Raw genomic sequence first — 20,066 nt, 5'->3', positions numbered from 1 at the left:
ATCTGCTGAAGCTCTTGTCACGCACATCTTGGGGAAGCGACAGGCGGTGCCTTTTAAAACTGTACAAAAGTCTAATATTAACACGGCTTGACTATGGAGCGATGGTCTATAGTTCTGCTGCACCTAGCGCTTTGAAAATGCTAGATCCTATTCACCACTTAGGTATCCGCCTTGCTACAGGCGCCTTTAGGACTAGGCCTGTGCAAAGCCTCTACGTTGAATCAAACGAATGGTCATTGTACTACCAAAGGACATATTTAACTTTCTCCTGCGCCCTGAAAGTTAGCTCAGATATGAAACATCCTTGTCATTCTACTATATGCGACTTGTCCACTGCTAGGCTGTTTCGTAACCGCCCAGCCACTAGGCCTCCTCTGTCCCTCCAGTTGGAAGCACTCTCAGAAAAAACAGAGGTCCCTCTTTTACACAATGTCCTAAAGGCTCCTACATGGCTTCCACTGCCTTGGGAGTGGCAGACTATCCAATGTGACATCTCTTTCTCGGAAATATCAAAACGAGCCCCGGAGGCACACATATATTCGCATTTTCTGGAACTTAAGGAGAAGTACTCCTGTGATGAATTTTATACAGATGCTTTGAAGTCTCCTGCTGGTGTTGCTTACGCAGCTCTAGGACCCTCATTTTTAATGTCTTGAGCACTAAGCCCACACACCAGTATCTTTACAGCGGAAGCATACGCTATACTTAAGGCTATTCAACACATACGGCTCACAAATATCGCTAAGGCTATTGTCTTTATAGACTGATTAAGTGTAGTGAGAGCCCTAATTAGCCTACGAAAACACAAGAACCCTGTTTTGAATGAACTATATACCTTGTTGTGCTCTGAAAATATGTGCAACCAAGTGATCGTCTTATGCTGGGTACCTGGCCACAGGGGTATAGAAGGCAATGTGGCTTCTGACGAAATGGCTACGTCAGTGAGTTTTAGCGACAAAGATGGAAATACCCCCATCCCTGCCACAGACCTAAAGCCTTTTCTGCACCGTAAATTGAGGAATCATTGGCAAGGCGAGTGGGGTACACAAGTAATGAATAAGCTTCACATTCTAAAACCAAAACTGGGGAACTCGATAAGTGGAAAACAGCACGGTACAAGGAAGTACTTCTTTGCCGATTAAAGATAGGCCACAAATACGGTACTCACTCTTATCTCTTGACTGGGGGCAATCCTCCAACTTGTATTAAGTGCGGCAATAGTCTCACAGTCATCCATGTTCTTATTCAGTGCCCTGCCATAAAAACAGAGAGGAAAAAGTATTTCCCTGCTGCATATCGCGAGAATATACCCCTTCACCCTGCATTTTTTCTTAGCGATGAACCGCTTTTTAATCTACAAACAGTCTTAGATCTTTTAGCTGAAACCAACACCCTGAAAATCATTTGGCCAGGCTACTTTTAGCACATGACTAACAGCCCTGCATTCAAGGGCTCTCTTGAAACTCTGGTGTCAGTGTTATGTTTTGTTGCATCATGTTTTAACGAAAGCCCATTGCCATAGCCCACATCACATCCTAGTCACCGTCATTATTTTAGCACCTATATATTCTACGCCACTTACAGCTACAGGTTTTAGGGCCTTTTACAGCCATGTCACATCTACCATGAGGAGTTCATTGCGCACGCCATCAATAATACATCATCAACATTACCACTTGTCATGGCGCTCTTTGGCCAAACCTGGCCCTTGCGCCATAAAACACCACACATCACCATCATTTATCATTATCTTTTTCTTCTGCATATTAATCTTCAACCCCACTCTTACACTCTCTGTTAAGGTCCTCAATCATTTGTTGTAACTCATTTGCATTGTTGCTGAATAGAACATTGTCATCGGCAAACCAAAGGTTGCTGAGATATTCGCTGTTGATCTTTACTCCTAAGCCTTCCCAGTTTAATACCTTGAATACTTCTAAGCATGCAGTGAATAGCATTGGAGAGATTGTGTCTCCCTGTCTGACCCCTTTCTTTATAGGTATCTTCCTGCTTTTCTTGTGTAGAATTTCTTGTGTAGAATCCAAGGTATTTACGTAAGTGTTCAGTACTCCTCGATTACGTAATGCTGCTATGACTGTTGGTATCTCTACTGAATCAAATGGCTTTTCGTAATCTATGAAAGCCATATAGAGAGGCTTATTATTCTCACCGGATTTCTCGATAACCTGATTAATGACATGGATGTGATCCATTGTAGAGCATCCCTTCCTGAAGCCAGCCTATTCCCTTGGTTGACTAAAGTCCAGTGTTGCCCTTATTCTATTGGAGATTATTGTGGTAAATATTTTATATAATACTGGGAGTGAGCTAATGGGCCTATAATTTTTCAATTCTTTAACATCCCTCTTTTTGTGGATTAACCCTTTCGCTGTCGGACCTTTCTGGCCGTGACGCACCCCCAGTGTCGGCTTGGTTTCAGGAAGCGAGCATAACAGGGAATGAACATAGCAATTTATTTTTGATTATGATTGGTATACAAATAACATAGTCAATGCAATATGCACATTTTAATGTTCTGCAGCTGTTATTAGTAAACATCATCATCATCATCAGCCTGACTATAACATCCGTTCAACATCCGAATCTGACGATGCGGAACTCATCTCTTCGTCGCGTTAGACGCTGTCCGAGTCCAAATCCGAGCTCGGCTCGTATTCTGAATCGTAAGAGCCACCGCTCCAATGAACAGACGAAGGTCTCGAGCTGCTCAGCTATCCGAAAGTAACCGCGCGCAGGGAGGATGCGCTTTCAGTCGCCCGCGCAACGAAGATAAATGGGACGTTGTGTGATCAAGAAGAGGGAGATGGAAAAAGGCTAAAACAAAGTTCGAAGGGCTTTACGTTTACTGCTGCAAGTTGGAAGCGAGGGTGCGGCAAGAGAGCGAAAGCAGCAATCGAGTCATTCTTTTCGGAGAGGCTACGGCGGCGCGAGCGCCTGAACTTGACGCGCCGTAGCAGACACACCAACAGAAGAAAATAAAAACCTTCAAACCGGCGGAGATGGTAGAACAACCCTTGAACCCATAACCACACGCGCGCGACGCATGATCCAGCGAACGCGGAGCCACCGCGCCACTCGGCAAAAAGAGAGGGGGGCGTGGCAGTCGCACCATACTCTTCAATACGTGTACTAACACAGGCCGGGGCGAAAATACGAACTTGTAGGAAGAGTCAACAGATGGCGTGGCCAAGTCTGGGAGCGCCAGCTTTGCGCTCAGGCGCGAAATTTTGAACGCGCGATAGAGAACGTACCGGTACGTCAGTGACACTGTGGGGGGGAAGCGCGATGACGTACCGGTACGTCAGTGACAGCGAAAGGGTTAATATAATGTTTGCATTCTTCCTGTTTTCTGGGACCCTTGCAGTCGATAGACACTTTGTATAAGGAGCCGCCATTTTTCCAAGCATTATGTCTCCTCCATCTTTGTTTAAATCAACTGTTATTCCATCTTCTCCTGCTGCTTTTCCTCGTTTCATGTCTCGCAATGCCCTTCTGACCTCATCGCTACTTATAGGAGGAGTTTCTGTATCCTGTTCATTACTGTTTCTAATTGAGGTATCCTGACTCCTGTGGGTACTGTACAGGTCAGTATAGAATTCTTCTGCAGCTTTTACTATATCTTCGAGATTGCTGATGACATTACCCTGCTTATCTTTCAGTGCATACATACATTTTGGTTTGTCCTATGCCAAGTTTCTTTCTCACTGATTTCAGGCTTGGTCCATTTTTTACAGCTTCAGTCCTTCTCACGCTATAGTTTCGAATATCACTTATTTTCACCTTGTTGATCAGTTTTGCCAGTTCCGCGAATTCTATCTTATCTCTTGAGTTGGACACTTTCATTTTTTTCGTTTCTTATTAGGTCCTTTGTTACTTGGCAGAGCTTGCCTACAGGTTGCCTTGGTGCCTTGCCTCCCACTTCAATTGCTGCCCCCGAAGCCAACCTGGGTACTGTTTCATTCACTAGCTCTTTGTCATCATCATCTCACTGTTCTAAGGTTGCATATTTGTTTGCAAGTACCAGCTTGAATTTACCTGCTTTTACGATTACTGGCTCTAGGTTGACCTGTTTCTTCTTGACCAATTTTGCTCTTTCTCTGTTCAAATTGAGGTGAATCCTAGCCCTCACTAACCTCTGATCACTGCACTTTACCCTACCTATCACTTCTACATCCTGCACTATGCTGGGATCAGCAGAAAGTATGAAGTCACTTTCATTTCTTGTTGCACCATTAGGGCTTTTGCAGGTCCACTTTCTGTTGCTACGTTTCCTGAAAAAGGTGTTTATTATTCGAAGCTTATTTCTTTCTGCGAATTATTCAGCAATGTATAAGCCTCACCAGTTCTTCTAATCTCACTAAGGCCGACGATATGCAGCTAAGTGAGTGGCCGTAACTCTGTAATCCACCAAAAGCCTAGAAAGTCCGTGCCGTTTGCATTGTTCTCACGCAGTTGAGCAGCGCCACCCGCCATTTGCAACCATCGGGGTGCGCAGCATCAGCCCTTTCCTCCAAGGTTCAGTAGCTTTCAGTCTCGTATGTTTGCGGAGATAAAAGAAAAACAAGAAAGAAGACACAACTGTCGCATGTATTGAATTGCGCACCATGCAGCGCGGTGCCGCCATAGGACGGCGGTGCTCCTTTTGTGCAGTAAAGCTGAACCACCACCGCCACACATTCTCGCTAGCCGCGCAGTTTTTCATGTTATCTCCTTGTTTTCTTGAGATGACTACCCAAAAAAGTGCAGTTTTGACGCCCGGAAGTATAGAACGCGAGACAAGTATACCGAGGAAAACGGCGTAAGATAGTTAAAAAAACTACAGCCGGGAACACGCCCACAATGCCCCAACGTCTGTTAGGCCAACCACTGACACCAGTCACCGCGGCAGTGGTGAAATTGATGCTACTGTGGATTTCGTCAGTGCATCCCAGAAGAAAATGGAATTCTTCAAAAGGGAATAAAAATCGGTCGGTGCATTGATGGCACTAGTGGAAGGTTTGGCTTGCCCCACTTGCTGCGAACAGAAACTTGCTGTCCGAGACGCAGCTGAGGAGTGCAAAGGACTTTTGTCATACCTAGAGCTATGCTCAAAAATGCTGAGTGCTCTGTATCTGTGCTTTCATTCACGTGTATATTGAAGCGGATCATCTTAGCCAGTGAGTGCGGTGACCCCGGGGTGAACATTCGCTACGACAGTGGGTGCTCGCGTGACGGCTTCGCCTTAAACATGAAGGTTGTTTTGGCAGCGCGTACTGTAGGTGCCAGACATGACCAGCTTTCGCAATTTTGTGCGAACATCGGCCTGCCAAAAGCGCTGCATCCAATACCATTCTATGGTATCTCTAAGAAGCTCCATGGTGCTGCAATGGAGGCTGTTAGCCAAAACATTGAACAGGCACAAAAGGCCACGAAGGACGGGCAATATGCGGTCATGTTTGATGGCACTTGGAAAAAAGGGACCATAAAAGCCACAATGGAATGGCCACAGCCTTTGTCCCTGGACACAGGTCTCTCTCTGCCTGGGCTTTGAGGTCCTTTCAAATTATTGTGTTGCTTGCAGTATCCACAAGGACATGGGTGATGATGATGATATATTGGAAGCCTTTCATCTTCCTGTATGTGACAAAAACACCGCGTGTTCGTCCATGCAATGGAACCTGAAGCAGCAGTGCACATATGGCAGAGGACTTTGTCATATGAGACCCTACTGCGCTTCAGAAATTTCTTGAGCAATGCACTGTGGCATAATGGGTAATGAACAGGCCGATGAAGCAGCTCGATTTGCTCGTGAAGATGGCGTGCAGGAGCCAATCTCGCTGTCAAGAACAGATGCAGCAGCGCAACTTCGACTGCTTGCATATGATGCCCTGCAATCGTTATGGAACACACCTAGTTTCCAGCACACACGTCTACATCGACTGGACCCCTTTCTGCAACTTCAGCCTCCACCTAGACCATCCTGACCCGATACAACAGTACTTTACCGATTGTGGCTTGGTGTCGCATTTATGAAGTCGTTTTCATTCCGTATTGGGTGGGAGGATGGTGCTGCCTGTGACCACTGTGGTGACAAGGCAACTATCGAACACATTCTTTGACATTGTCCCCGATACAGCTCTCACACAGGCAGTTGCTCGCGACCGCGCTGGCACGTCTTGATGACTGGCCGTTTTTGGAGCAGACAGTCCTAGAACGCTGACCTATACGGTCGTCACACCACAAGACAGTGAAGGTACTCTTGAAATTTTTACGTTCGAGTGGTCTATTGGAGAGACTGTAATTCTCATGGACATTCACGACCTTCCCTACATTTTTTTCCGTTAGTTTACTTTTTCTCTTCGCTGTTTTTTCCATCTTTAATTTCCCCTTACCCTTCCCCCAGTGCAGGCTAGCAAACCAGAATCTCATCTGGTTAACTTTCCTGCCTTTCCCATCCCGTTTCTCTCTCTCTCTTGAACGATGGCGACAGGAAAGCCTATACTGCCGTCTGTGGGGCAGAGGTGTATGGCGACGCCGTCATCGAAAAAGAAGAGTGCACCAACCATTACGTTGCAAAACGCCTAGGCACTGCTCTGTGAAAAATTACAATGCCACTGCCACGAGGTGAAAAGCTAAATATCACAGCCACAGCCACCCAGGAACTGCAGACGTATTACCAAATAACCATCACAAATAACAAGGACAGCATCTGTAGCACGTTTGCCGCTATATGGGCCTCCTATTTTCATTGTTGCTCCAGTGATGGTGCCAGCAGCCGCGAATTTGCCCTGCTGAACCACATTTCTTGTGTAAACATAGGCGTACTGAAGCACTAGGGGAGCCTACACCATGCCACACACCCTTGTTGAAAAAAGCTCAGGGTTTGGCAGTTATGCCTATTTACAAGCGCTTTACTGACGAGAAGCTCCTGGGTCGGTGCCTTCATGACAAGACGCAGAACGCAGCGGAGTCACCCAGCAGTAAAATATGGCTGCTGTATCCAAAGACGAAATTCGCTTCCGGGACATCTGTGGAGACATCCACGGCTATTGCCGTACTTTGGTATAAGAAGGCCATGCCGGCTTTGAAGAAGTCCTACAAGAGATTGGAGTACTTCCCCCAGAAGAGTTGGCCACGCGCAGCGACTGTTGCAATGGCATGCGCATAAAGAAAATGAACTCGAAGCGAACTGCATAAGCAAGGGCACACCGTCGGAGCACAGTGAAAAGGGCTCGCACCGAGGAGGCCAGCCATAGGAGCAGTGAAGGGCCATACTACAGCGCAGGAGCATTCTAGAAACTTTATCAGCTTTCTGTAAAAGCTTCTCTTCAATGTCACCAAGATTCACATGGAAACAATTGCATTTTGAAGAATAGAAGGTTTTGAAACTTTCAAACCTCTTCTTCTCATTTTTGTATTTTTGGATATTTTTGTGTTTTCCGGGAAGGCTTTTGTACATTTAGAATTGGTGTATACTAACGAAATTTGGCATACATACATAAGGTATGTAGAATGCCGATATCTACTGTAAATTGCAATATCTCTCGTCAATAATTACAATAGTACAAAGCTACGTTTCAGCGAACTGAAAAAGACAGTGGTTGAAGTGCCATAATTTCTTTTGTCCTACTTCCAATAAGTGAACATCTATTTTTTAACTAGATATTGGCACTCTGCGATCCACAAAGAGCTAAATAAGCTACAGCACAATACGTTTTGTGAAAGTTTAGTGCATAAAAAAGTGCCTGTAAAGATCGCTATAATTTGTCATTGAGTATGATATAACTCGAGTACTATAGCAGCTACACAAAAACTAATTGCATATTTGAAATCTGCGTAAATATCTCTCTAGTTGGCTGAATATTCAAGTCTCTGGTACAAACAATAAAAAAGAAAGAGTTGTTTTGAAGAGCCTCTCCCCTTAACTTTAAATGCAAATATACGCGTTTGTGCGCGAAACACTTCGGTGCCTGGGATATCATCACTGCCTGCAATGTTGATATGAATTGTGCCGTTGTGTCCCTGGAGTGTGAAAAGCCGACGCTGAAGCCCGACGCCTTCATAAGGATTTTTGAAGGCCTTCTAGCGTATCTCGCGAAACCCATACCTTGGTCCCACTCATCAGCAGCTCGACCCCCAAGCAAACAACTACTTAAGTCATTGGGTACGATTGAAGAGCGCCAATTTTTGTTTTTTAAAAATTGTCTGAGTAAGAAAAAACTGCAGTATTGGTGCTGTAGCTACTTGTGTATAAGAGTTGTTTGCCTTGTGTTACGAAATGTTTGCTTTACGCTTTCTTGTGTATAGAAACAATCCATTATGCATTCTGTGTTTATTGCCATTTGTTTACTGGTGTTTCCTGCATCTCAGTGCACATCTGCCATGTTTTGATGTTCCTTCTTTTTGCTTCTTATATCAGCGCCATGCTTTTAACAAACTTCTTGCATTGTGAATGGTGGAGCATTCGTGCTCGGATGCCTATTTGTGTTTTCTGTATGTCGCTTATTTTGCATAATAAATCAATGGTCGTGTTTGTATGATGTTTCTGCACCAACACATTGTATTTATTTTTCTGAATAAATTATAAAATTGTATTTTCTTCCCCATTTTTCAACCCTGACAAAAATATCAGGACCAGTGATTAGAATAGTATAACTTCTTGCAGATAGTTGCACATTAAGAACCAAAACACCCAGTTTTGTCGTTTCTGCATTGAAACTAGGAGTAATGCTAATACGTGCTGGGCTTACTGACGCTTCTAAACGACTGTTTGGTAAGGAAATTGCCTAGTTACAATGCAGTTTAAACTGTACAGGTCCTAACACTTCACATTTGCCCTACTAAAAGCCACACCAAAGACATTTGTGAGGTTTGTCTTACATTTATTCTCCCTAAGTCTCGTTCAAAAATGGCATCGCTTTGCCGAGAAATCTGAAGCACACGGAGCACCTCAGTTTCCTTTTCTTTGGAATTAAATGAAGTCATTATTATGGAAGCAGCCCTTACAATGATGACTTCATTTTTTTTTATCTCCTGATAACATATTGCTCACGGTTTACAGAAAGTGAACAGCTGTTTTGCTGAACAACCTGGCGCTGTGCACAACCGAGAGCTTACGAGCGGGTGGGAATGCAACAGTCCAGATGTTTGCCTCTGTTTACAAGTGGCACCACTGGCACTTTGTTGCGAATGCGCAATGTTTAAGTTCAGACAACTATTAAAAAAGCCAAACCTATCAAAGTGTTCAGACAAACGGTGCTGAGAAAGAAATCTGGACTGAGACCACCCAGCCATGGCAGCCGGATTTCGATGGGGACAAAATGCAAATGCACCCGTTTATTTAGATTTAGGTGTACGTTAAAGGACCCCAGGTAGTCAAAGTTAATCTGGAGTCCCCCACTAAAGTGTGCCTCATAATCATGTCGTTTTGGCACGTGAAATCCCAGAAATTTTTATTCTTTTTTTTTTATTTACAGACCACGGCAAGCTGCATGCTTTGAGCGCCAATTTTTTTTTTCCCTGGCACTCGTTTCATGGCAGAAGACGCACTCAGGCAGTTATTGACGAATGTGAAATGTTGAAAGCAGTTATATGGAAGTAAAGTGGTGGTCGCGGCAGTTTACAAAGCTAGAATACCGACATTGCCCCACACACAACCACGGCGGTAGCGGCATTCGCATGCCCTCTTATTGCACAGTTACACCTCTAGCGGCAGGCGCTGGCTTTATATGAAACTGAGGCGGCAGTTTCTTCACCAGAAAAAAACATGGAAGGACTGTACACACGGGAACGATCCCCCAGGATCTTTCCCGTCTGTAGACACAAAATCACGAAGATAGTACAATACTGGGCCGACCCGCGGTGGAAGTAAAGAAGGCACTAAGAACTCCACAAACGTCGGCCGATCCTGAGGATAGTGCAATACTGGGCCGACCTGCGGTGGAGCTGCAGTTCGCCGTTAAGGGGCCCACATACACAGCCTCACTGATCATCATTCACAGAGTGGAAGGGCACTGAGTTTTTTCTAGTGAAATGCCTGTTGAATGAAAATTTATGATTTGTGGGGGGGCTAGTACCCATTAGACGGCAATACATTTTTGTTATATATTTTTTTTAGTAGATACAAGCGTCTTTACGAACATTGCTCAATTTTATTCCACAATCTTGACTCTGGCAATTTATATCTTCTTTTATTACATACATCTCGTCAATAAAGCTTTTATGTGTCATAAGTGCACTCATTCTGCTTTTTGTTGATGCATTACCTAAAATATTAAGTGCAGTAGTTCCTCGAGAACAAAAAGTGTGATGTAACCTACAAAAAAAACCTATTTTCCCTATGGTAGGGAGAGAGTCAAACACTTGTTAACTCAAACTCTGATATCTCAATGTCGGTTAAGTAAAATTTTTTTCCTGGCTCGGTGTCAACTCTGTATATTTCACCTCTTATCCCGAAATGCTTTTGCACTTTGCTCCCGATATCTCAAAATCTTGACTGCGAAAATGTAGGGAAAAAGTCGGCACCTAAAGGTTTCCATACTTTGTGCACAAGTTCAATATCGCCAAAAAGCGACAGGATCGCAAGTTTGTAGCAAATTCTGATTCATTCTACGCCACTCTTATCTACTGTTCACGTCTAGCTGCGATCTCATTGATGATCTGGGCGGATTGTACCTCTGACTCCTGACAAAGCGCAATGAGCACAAGAAGGCACTCATGACATCGACAACCTGCATGCTCACATGTGCACGGAGAGTTGTTAGCTTGCTTATTTGCTTGATTTTGGCAGCAGCAGTGGCAGCGAGCGGACACTCGTATAATTGAGTATTTTCTACTGTCGTTACAGTGTGCAGTCATCGCATCGTGTTTAAGTTATCAGCAGCCCGGAACTCCACTTCGCCGCACACTGCACGTGTGCGAATTGGATTTCGAGCGCACCAAGGCCCACCCCACCTACCGATCCTGCTGCTGGTATCTGCTCACCGCAGATAGCCACGTCACGACAACGGAAGTGGAAGGCGCCACCGTCGTCTACAAATACGGGCGTCTCTGCAATGACCTCCTCATTTGGCAGCAGCAGTGGCGACGAGCGGACACTCGTCTAATCGAGGATTTTCTACTGTCGTTACAGGTTGGTGTTTGCCGTCCCTGTTTTAGTTAGCCACCTAAGGATAGTCTGCCACTGCTGCTGCCTATTGTTCTAGTTTCCTGTCGATATTGTTCACTTGTTACCGCATCATTTTTACCAACCACCCTCCAGTACGCCCGTCAGAATGTCTAACTCTGTGACGAATGTGATGTGGCCATTAAGGTAAATGATGACTGTCTGCTTTGCTGCGAATGCTCGGGACATTTTCACATCAGTCATAATTGTTCGGGAGTTACCAAGAAAAAATTTCGGTCCAATGATGTTGAATTTAGGAAGTCCTGGCGCTGCTCTTCGTGCCGCAGTAGTAAGGCCAGCTCCGCCGTTTGTAAGGTGCCGGATGCCTCGATCGCCACCATGCTCCTGGAAATCAACAAAAAACTTGGATGAGCTGCTCCCACTCAAGCAAACTGTTGGTGAAATCAAGGCATCAGTAAAGCTGCTATCGGAGAAGTACGATGATGTCCTTGTGAACCTTGCCAAGCATGATGGTGAAATAAAGACGCTCGCTGCCAAAGTGACTAAAATTGAGGCATCGTGCGCAATCACTGATATGCAGGCCTTCCGCGCCGCGGTTAACGACCTGGAATATCATAGTAGAAAGCTTAACCTCGAAATTTGTGGCATCAAGCAAGACAAAGACGAATCGCTCATGGACAAGCTAAACGTCATAGCTTCTAAACTGGAACTTGCTCCCCTAACCGATGAAACTGTCTCCGCCATCCATAGACTAAAATCAAGAAACACGACACCGGGCATAATCATTCGCTTTACTCGCCAGTCAACAAAGGACAAATGGCTTGCCAAAAAGTAACTCCTTCCAGGTATCGTGCCTGATGCATTCATGCTGGAAAATCTGACGACACAGGATCGAATGCTTCTGAAGACGGCGAAGGAATGGGCACGTGTCAATAATTTCCGCTTTGCATGGTACCGTAATGGCAAAGTCCTCGTGAGGAAAGAAGAGGGTCAGAATGCTTGCCTAATAAAGTGCGCGGCAGACCCTGATATGCTGGTCTTTTAGGTCCAAGTAACAACACATTTTTTTTTCTTTCATATCATAATGGCATCCATATGTGAACCTTATGTTTTTCCTTCCGAATTAAAGGCGTTGATTGGACCTGGGCACAATGGATCAGTTCGTTGTATTCATGTAAACTGTCAGTCGGCGAGAAACAAGACAGCTGAACTTGACGTCATGTTTAGCAGCCTGGATCTGGAGTTTGATTTTATTATGCTGTCAGAAACTTGGTACCACCAGAGCTCGTTTCCCTGGCTGCTCCCGAACTATGATTATATTATTCGATCCAGAACTGCTTCACGTGGTGGTGATCTCTGCATGCTAGTGCGAAACTGCCTCAACGTGAAGTGTGTTGAGGAATTCTCGTGTGTCACTAATGATCATGAAGGGCTGTCAATCCTTCACGCGCGTACGGTTTACTCTGTTTTTTATCGTCCACCAAATGGAAATTCTGATTGTTTTTTGCTCTTCCTTCAAACGCTTCTCGAATACACTTCCGATTTCCAGTACAATATCATCATCGGTGGTGACTTTAATATAGATCTTTGTGTTAACACTGTCCTGAGGCGTGATTTTGAGCTATTGTTGCACTCTTTTGCCTGACGTAATGTCATACGTTCTCCTACTAGAGTGGCTTCTGATACTTAAACATGCCTTGATTTGTTCATCACGAATTGCGGTCAGGCTGATATCAAATCTGGTGTTCTTTCATATCACATCAGCGACCACATGCCAATATTTTTTAGCTGGAAACGTAAATCAAAAAATAAAAATATATGTCTTCCTGTATTTCAAACCATCACCAGCGATAACCTTGACCATTTTCGCAAAGAACTGTGTAAAGTTGACTGGAGTTGTGTTTATGATTCTCAATGAGCTGTTCATTGACACCTTTAGCATATGTTATCAGAAACATTTTCCGTTCCATTCACGAAAGCCTCGCGCTTCCCGAATTCGCAAACCGTGGGTGACGAATGACCTTTTTAAAAAATTAAAGAGAAAAATAGGCTTTTTAACAGGTTTATTAATTCCAAAGATCCTGGTGATTTGAAAACTTTTAGGTCCTTCCGTAACCGGATTACAAAACAGCTACGTATGGCTCGTACCTCATATTTTGAAAATAACTTTTTAACATGCCAGAATGATGTCCGTAAAATCTGGCAGAAGTTAAACACATTAACAAACAGAGAACCGTGTCATACACCTGAGACGCACATAGTCATTAACGGTGAGAAAATCGGTAGTGATGCGCTTCCTGGTTGTTTTAATGATCATTTCACCAGTACATGTCACCAAACTGCCAGCCCGAGTGCCTGTCAATTTATAGATACTCACTGCACGGAATCAATATTTTTGAACCCTACAAATAAACATGAAATAACACTGCTTTTCCGTAACCTCAGTAACAGTAGTGCCTGTGATGCTGATGGCCTGCAAATCAGGCCTGTCAGCTATATTCTTGATATTATTTCACCTGTTCTTGCTCATATCTACAATATCTGTCTCTCCCAAGGCCAATTCCCAAAAAGAATGCAGGTGGCAAAGGTGCTTCCCATTTTCAAAAAAGGTGACAAAACACTTATTTCGAACTACAGACCCATCTCCATACTCCCAATTTTTTCCAAAGGACTAGAGAAGATAATATTTTGTAGGTTATCCTGTTTTCTTGACAAACATAACTTATTAACCCCACATCAACATGCTTTCCGCAGATTCATGTCGACTGAACTAGCACTCCTTAAGCAGAAAGAACTAATCCTTGAAAATTTTGAGGCACGTTTATTAACCTTAGGTGTTTTTGTCGACTTATCTAAAGCCTTCAATTCTATTGATCATAAACTTCTGGTTCGTAAACTAACTTATTATGGCATCCTTGGCATTGCCCTCAGCTTACTTGAATCTTACTTGAGTCACAGGAAGCAATTTGTGCATGTAAATGGATTATCATCCAGTGTCCTTCCTGTTCATGTAGGTGTCCCACAAGGAAGCACCTTGGGCCCTCTGTTGTTCAATATTTTCGTCAATGACTTTATTAACATTGATTCTGGCACAATGTACGTTATGTATGCCGATGACACCACACTTCTTTTTTCATCCAAATCCCTGGATGACTTGGTCTTACGTGCTAACAGTGTGTTCTCCAAAGTACACCAGTGGTCCCTCGAAAATGGTCTAACAATCAACTCCTCAAAAACCAAAGTCTTGCTCTTTCATCCAAGAAATATGAATGTCAAGCTACCTGGAGATATTCTGCTTAACTCCAGTACTATTGAAGTTGTCCAATCAATCAAATGTCTGGGTGTGCACTTTGATCATGATATGACATGGCGCTCTCATGTAGATTTCCTCACCGGCAAACTGTCACAGGTGTTCGGTGTTGTCTATTCCTTTAGATACCTGCCACAATCCGTGAAATTGCTGATTTACAACTCACTTTTTTTCAGTCACCTAAATTACTGCTGCCTCATATGGGGGACAACTTCAGCCACAAATATTCACAAGCTGTTTGTAATCCAGAAGAAATTTCTTTGTGTTATTTGTAATAAGCCTCGTGATTTTCATTCTGCTCCTCTTTTCAGCGCGCTTGGAGCCCTTAAATTGCCTGCCCTAATAAACCTGCCCTTGTTGTCAACCTACAGAAGATATGAGAAAAATATTGGCGCCCTCAGCTCTCTCGTTAATCTCACAAAACGAGAAATCCCTTACACAACTCGAGCTCCTGAGACTTGGTGGGTTCCTCAACTTTGAACTAATTATGGCCAGCAAATGTTATGCCACTGGCTGCCCAATTTACTCAATGATCTCACCAGATGCAGTATCGATGTGCTCACTTGTTCTGCAAAAAAATCTGCATGAAATGTTTCTGCGATCTTGACTGTGTACGGTTGTACTTTGTGATTTTTGCCCTTGGTGTTTTCCTCTTCTTTCTTTTTTTCCCCTCTTTTTCCCCTAAAATGTTTCCCACCTGCCCTGCTGCTGCCATTGTACATGGAACCTGGGGCCAGTCAAGCTGCTTCTTCCGCAGCTTTTTTTCCCCTTGTTTTTTCGCCACAACCATGTACCTCCTTGCTTGTGGAAACAAATAAATAAATAAAAAAAAATTTGTTGTGCTCTGTATGGATCGGTGTGCTAGGCCATGCTGTGCCAAAAGTTTGGTATGCTATAGGTATTTTCCTTATTAACAAATTTAGGGCAGCAATATTGTAACAATGCCTTCTTTGATGCCGTTTGTAATTACACTTCGTCAGTGGTTATGATGATGCTCCACCTGCGTTATCAGTACAGGACAAGCCAGCCAAGAACGGTGGAAGAAAGAGCGGCACATAATCAAGCGGAAGACAGGACTGCAAAATCTCGGCCCTGGGGCAGTAATGCCGGTTGATTACTTTTTTGGCATGCAAGCACTTTCACTATACAGTCTATGCTTGTTACAACGGACCCGCATACAACAAACTTTTGGATATGACAGACGATATTTCAGCCTTAGTTTGTTCTACCTATTGTATTAATGCAACGAAGTTCGTGTTTAACAAACCGTGCTACAATGGACCATCGGCTACAGTGGACGAAATTAGTGGCAATTTTTTTTAAAATCGGGCCCATAGAACATACTTTTGCCGTGTTGACACAGGCTAACAACTGACTTGCGAGGGTCAGCCGACGATCGCAGCTCAATATCGCACGTGCAAGGAAGGAAGGCGGGGTGGAAACGCGCTGTCTTCTTTTGCGCATGAGGCGAGAGAGAGCGAGGGCTGGTTCGACTAGGCGGCTGCTGCTTACGGTACGGCCGCCATATCTTGAAAGTGATCTGCGATGTGGACAAAGTGCTCACCTGCGTGGGCACCATGTATTGAAAGCAATCTGTGATGTGGACGAAGTGCATGGGCGCTACATCTTGAAAGCGATCTGCGATGTGGACAAATTGCGCGCCCGTGTGGGCACCGTACCTTAAAGTGATCTGAACAAAGTGCATGCCTGCGCGGCCACCATCTTCAAAGCGATCTGCGATGTGGGCAAAGTGTGCCCAGTGCCGGTAGCTTCGTATGTCCTGTGCTTTCGCCATTTAGTTTGCATTGAAGCGAGAGACAGCACGAAGGTCAATTTTCTCGCTGCTGCTGCCGCGCTTATCTTGCTGAATTTGCTGTCGGAATCGATGCTTTGCCTTTCGGGCGAAACTGCAACTTCTTTTGTTGTTTCTTACTTTGGAAGTTCGTCACTCACTCTTTGTAATAAAGTTGTTAGACATCGCGACAAAAGCTTCGGAAGCGAGGCATTTCACATATTACAGACTTCGGATACAGCAAATGTTTTTTGTTGGATTATCAGGGATCATTGTAATGAGAGTCGACTGTATTCTGTGTGGCTAGGCTTTGGATATGTCAACGCCTACATGCAACAGTGTTTTCTACAATCTGTGCAAGAATCGCTGTTGCCCGTTGATGCCCGACATGTCGGGTGCCAAATTGTAGAATGTCTTACAAAAGTGATCTGACAAAAATACCGCACCTGCTATATTTCGCTTTTGTGAGAAATTTTGTGGCTGCTGGTGCCTACTTTGAAAGGCTCTATATGGTCTTCGTGCGGGCCTTCTGCTTTTGTGAATTCGCTTATCTCGAAATTTTGCCCAGTTTTTACAACTTCGAGTTAACGGGGTTTTGCGGCATTTTGATCACTTAGTCTTCTTTAACGTGTACCCAATGCACCTTACGTGGGTGGTTTTGCATTTCCCCGCCATCGAAATTCAGCCATTGTGCCCAGGATTCGATCCCATGCCCTCTGGCTGAGCAGTGCAGTGCCAAAGCCATTACACTACAGTATTTACTTTGCTGGCAGAAGGGTAATTTCTGAGTTATTTATTAGCTCAACCGGTCTATGCTGCTTTTCAGGGGTACATTTTATACATGTATTACTTCTGTTGCTTCAATACTAGTAATTCTTGTTAGTCAAACAATGTGTCCATCTTTTTTTATAACACTTCTTTCAGTGACCTGCTAATTATGACAGCTTATTCTACCACAGTATTGCATGTTCCCTTGAATCAAAGGCATTGCATGAAACCACATATTTTTCAATAAGATTTGTTCATTATCTCCTATGATCTGAATGCTGAACCATTCTTATCTGTGTGAACATATGCGAAACTGATTTTGTCTATGCGTTAACCTATTGCATGAGTGAAAAGAAATTATTGGCTTTACTTTTTCAGGTGCCCTACAAGCTCTCGCCCAAGAAACGCAATCCAACGGTCTTCTCTCAGTAGACTAGGTGCATCGAAGTACCATTAGAAGGTCCAATAAACAGTGCTTGTGAGATGTGTGACATGCTTTGGATTGAACCAGAGGACTTCAGGATTAATGAAAGCTGAAGTGGGTGTACAGAAAAACCTACGTAAAGTATACTTCCCTTTCATTTAAAATTGCAAGTCATTACTTCTGATATTTTCCACCTCAATATTATGCTTTACTTTAGATTTGTGAACAAACCATTACAGCAACACAACACTGCAGTAAGATCAGTACAAGTGATCAAACAGGTAGTACACTTGCAAGAATTACATTCATATACTTGTAGTAAATATGAAAATGAGGTACCAATCATTTTCAGGGTGCATTTTCCCATAGGTCATACATGATGAACGTGTTCATAGGTCATACAAAACTCATTCATGATGTATCATATGTGTTGGTAGTGCTAATCAATTTATGCAGAAAATTGTGTTCAGCTTTGTATCAAGCAATGTACCAGGCAAACCTATATATGACAGTGGCATACTTGGAGCAAACATAATGCAGACCTACTTGTCTTAATGCTGATTGCAAATACTCAAGTGTACCAAATAGGTTTAAAGAGTAAGTTATATTAAGCGACATAAAACCATTCTGAAATAACCTGGTTCGAATGGGGCAATAAAGAAATTTGGACAGGGGCAGACAGGACAGGCATAAACAGAATCAAACAGGACTATATTAAACAGGGCAGAACTGAACAGGAATAGACGGGATCAAATGGGTCTGGACTAAATGGGTTCAAATGGGACTGAACTAAATGGGTTCAAATGGAAACAAACTGGACCTGGTACAAATGGGTCCCATTGCGTAATCCTATTTGATGAGACCTGTTTGAAAACAAAGTTTTTTAGTAGGGTAATTATGACCTTATGAAAGTGTAGGAAGACGTATTTAAAGAAAATGGCGAATTTTAATAACCCTCAACACAGGTAAACAAAAATAAAAAGCTGAGCATGGTGGCAACTGCCATCACCCCGTTTCAAAGGGGACGCTCCTACCTGCCATCCATCCATCCAACGAACACCGTAGCAAAACTGAATGGCGAAATTTAACTATTTATTGGGCGAACGTGTGACCAGGCTACACTCAAAGCACAACGATCGATAGCGGCGAACAGTCGGCGATAGTCGAAAATTTGATCCGCTGGTCAAGCACGTCGGCTTTTATACATGAGCGATCGAAGGTTCCAGAGTAATCGCTGGTGCCCCCGTGTCTTCCAGAAAGTGCTACACAATTCGCGTCGTGCATACAATCAGATTACACTAGCTTCGGTGACAACAGACAACGGATAGAACCATCGATAACATTCCAATCATGCAGGCGCGTTTTGTGCTGCGCGATAGCTTGAAGTTGTTACTGGGTGAAATGCAGTCGCGGAGAAAAGGATAGAAAAATGGTAGGCGACCCTAATCATTGACACGGGTGTCTCAGCGGTACTCGCACCTTGGGGTTGGTGTTCTTTAGAATAACTTTTGGCGAACGCAACGCACGAACCGAACTCGGAGGCAACTGTTTTCCATTAAAATCATGCCACCTTTTTGTGACGTCATTACTACCGCTTTCTACTTCAGGGTTTCCACGAATTTCGCTAAGGTCGTGCTCACGTGCCAGGTCTCCAATGTCTACGATTCCGTGCTTTGGTGTGCGGTAATCAGTGATTTCTAATTCTAACTATTCCAGACACTTCAGTAACTCAAACTCTGATGTCATATCTATAATGAAACCCATGAATTTCGTACTAAACTATTTTTTTTTTCAATTTTGTTTATGTATTTTGAGTTCATCTCGACGATTTGTAATTGCAATTATTTCAGACACTTCGGGAACTCAACTTGTAACTAAACTTATGACCTGATATCAAATCTATAATGAAACCCATAAATATTGTACTGTACAATTGTTTTAATTTTTTTTTCTGATTTGAATTTCATCCCGGTCGTCTCAGGAGGTGAACAGGAAGTGCTGCGCAAGAAACGAGTGTCCCTCGATGCTCGTGTCACTAATAAGTATAAGTGTCAATATGCTTTCCTAAGTAAAACCAAATGAAAGATTTTAACCTGCTGAAGGCTTACATGGACATTGAACATGTTTTTTTTTTCTATCGAACTTCTCTCTGTAACGCCATCTGGCCTTGAGAGTACATTTGAAATAAATAGGCTTCAATATATTTGCGGCAACATGGTAGCCTTACTTGTTGTGCCGATTGTAGCGGCCTCCTTTCTTTCCGTGCTGGCTATAAATGTAGGTGTTCTATAGTCAAAATCATAAACCTCAGTAGTCGTACGTAGTCATCAGGCATCGTCATATATGCCCCTATAAGACCCCATGTATACCTATGGAGCGCATCGTGTCACGCGTTACAGACGGACAGGCGGACACATTTCCGAAGTAACCCTAAAATGCTTACGCATTAATATATTCAGAACGTAATGGCGACCAGTGGTCCCAGTAGCACATATCGGCCCACATTTTTTAGGCTTCACTGTCTTCGGGAACGGCCCACGTTAAGAGGCTAGAAACATGCCCGATACGGAAAAGTAGCGGCAACTTGCTAATGAACAATTTGTGTTGAATACAACCATGTTTTTAAAAAAATACTCATTATATCGCG

At 43.6% G+C, this 20,066-nt stretch overlaps 1 long non-coding RNA gene and 1 pseudogene across 1 annotated transcript in view; both read left to right on the top strand.

Annotated features, from left to right (window-relative positions):
• The window catches only part of LOC140214547 (uncharacterized), a 49,395-nt gene extending 31,918 nt beyond the window's left edge, over nucleotides 1–17,477 (top strand). Inside the window, exons 4-5 of the long non-coding RNA XR_011891484.1 lie at nucleotides 10,847–11,131; nucleotides 17,374–17,477. This is a non-coding gene — a long non-coding RNA (uncharacterized lncRNA). The remainder of the gene's footprint in view (nucleotides 1–10,846; nucleotides 11,132–17,373) is intronic.
• LOC140215507 (uncharacterized) lies at nucleotides 4,983–7,296 on the top strand (annotated as a pseudogene).
• Nucleotides 17,478–20,066: the final 2,589 nt, after the last annotated feature.

This window comes from Dermacentor andersoni, chromosome 1 (assembly GCF_023375885.2).
Source record: "Dermacentor andersoni chromosome 1, qqDerAnde1_hic_scaffold, whole genome shotgun sequence".
In the NCBI taxonomy this organism is placed as follows: domain Eukaryota; kingdom Metazoa; phylum Arthropoda; class Arachnida; order Ixodida; family Ixodidae; genus Dermacentor; species Dermacentor andersoni.
The sequence above is the reverse complement of the archived record's forward strand: the minus strand, read 5'-3'. Positions and strand labels throughout refer to the sequence as shown.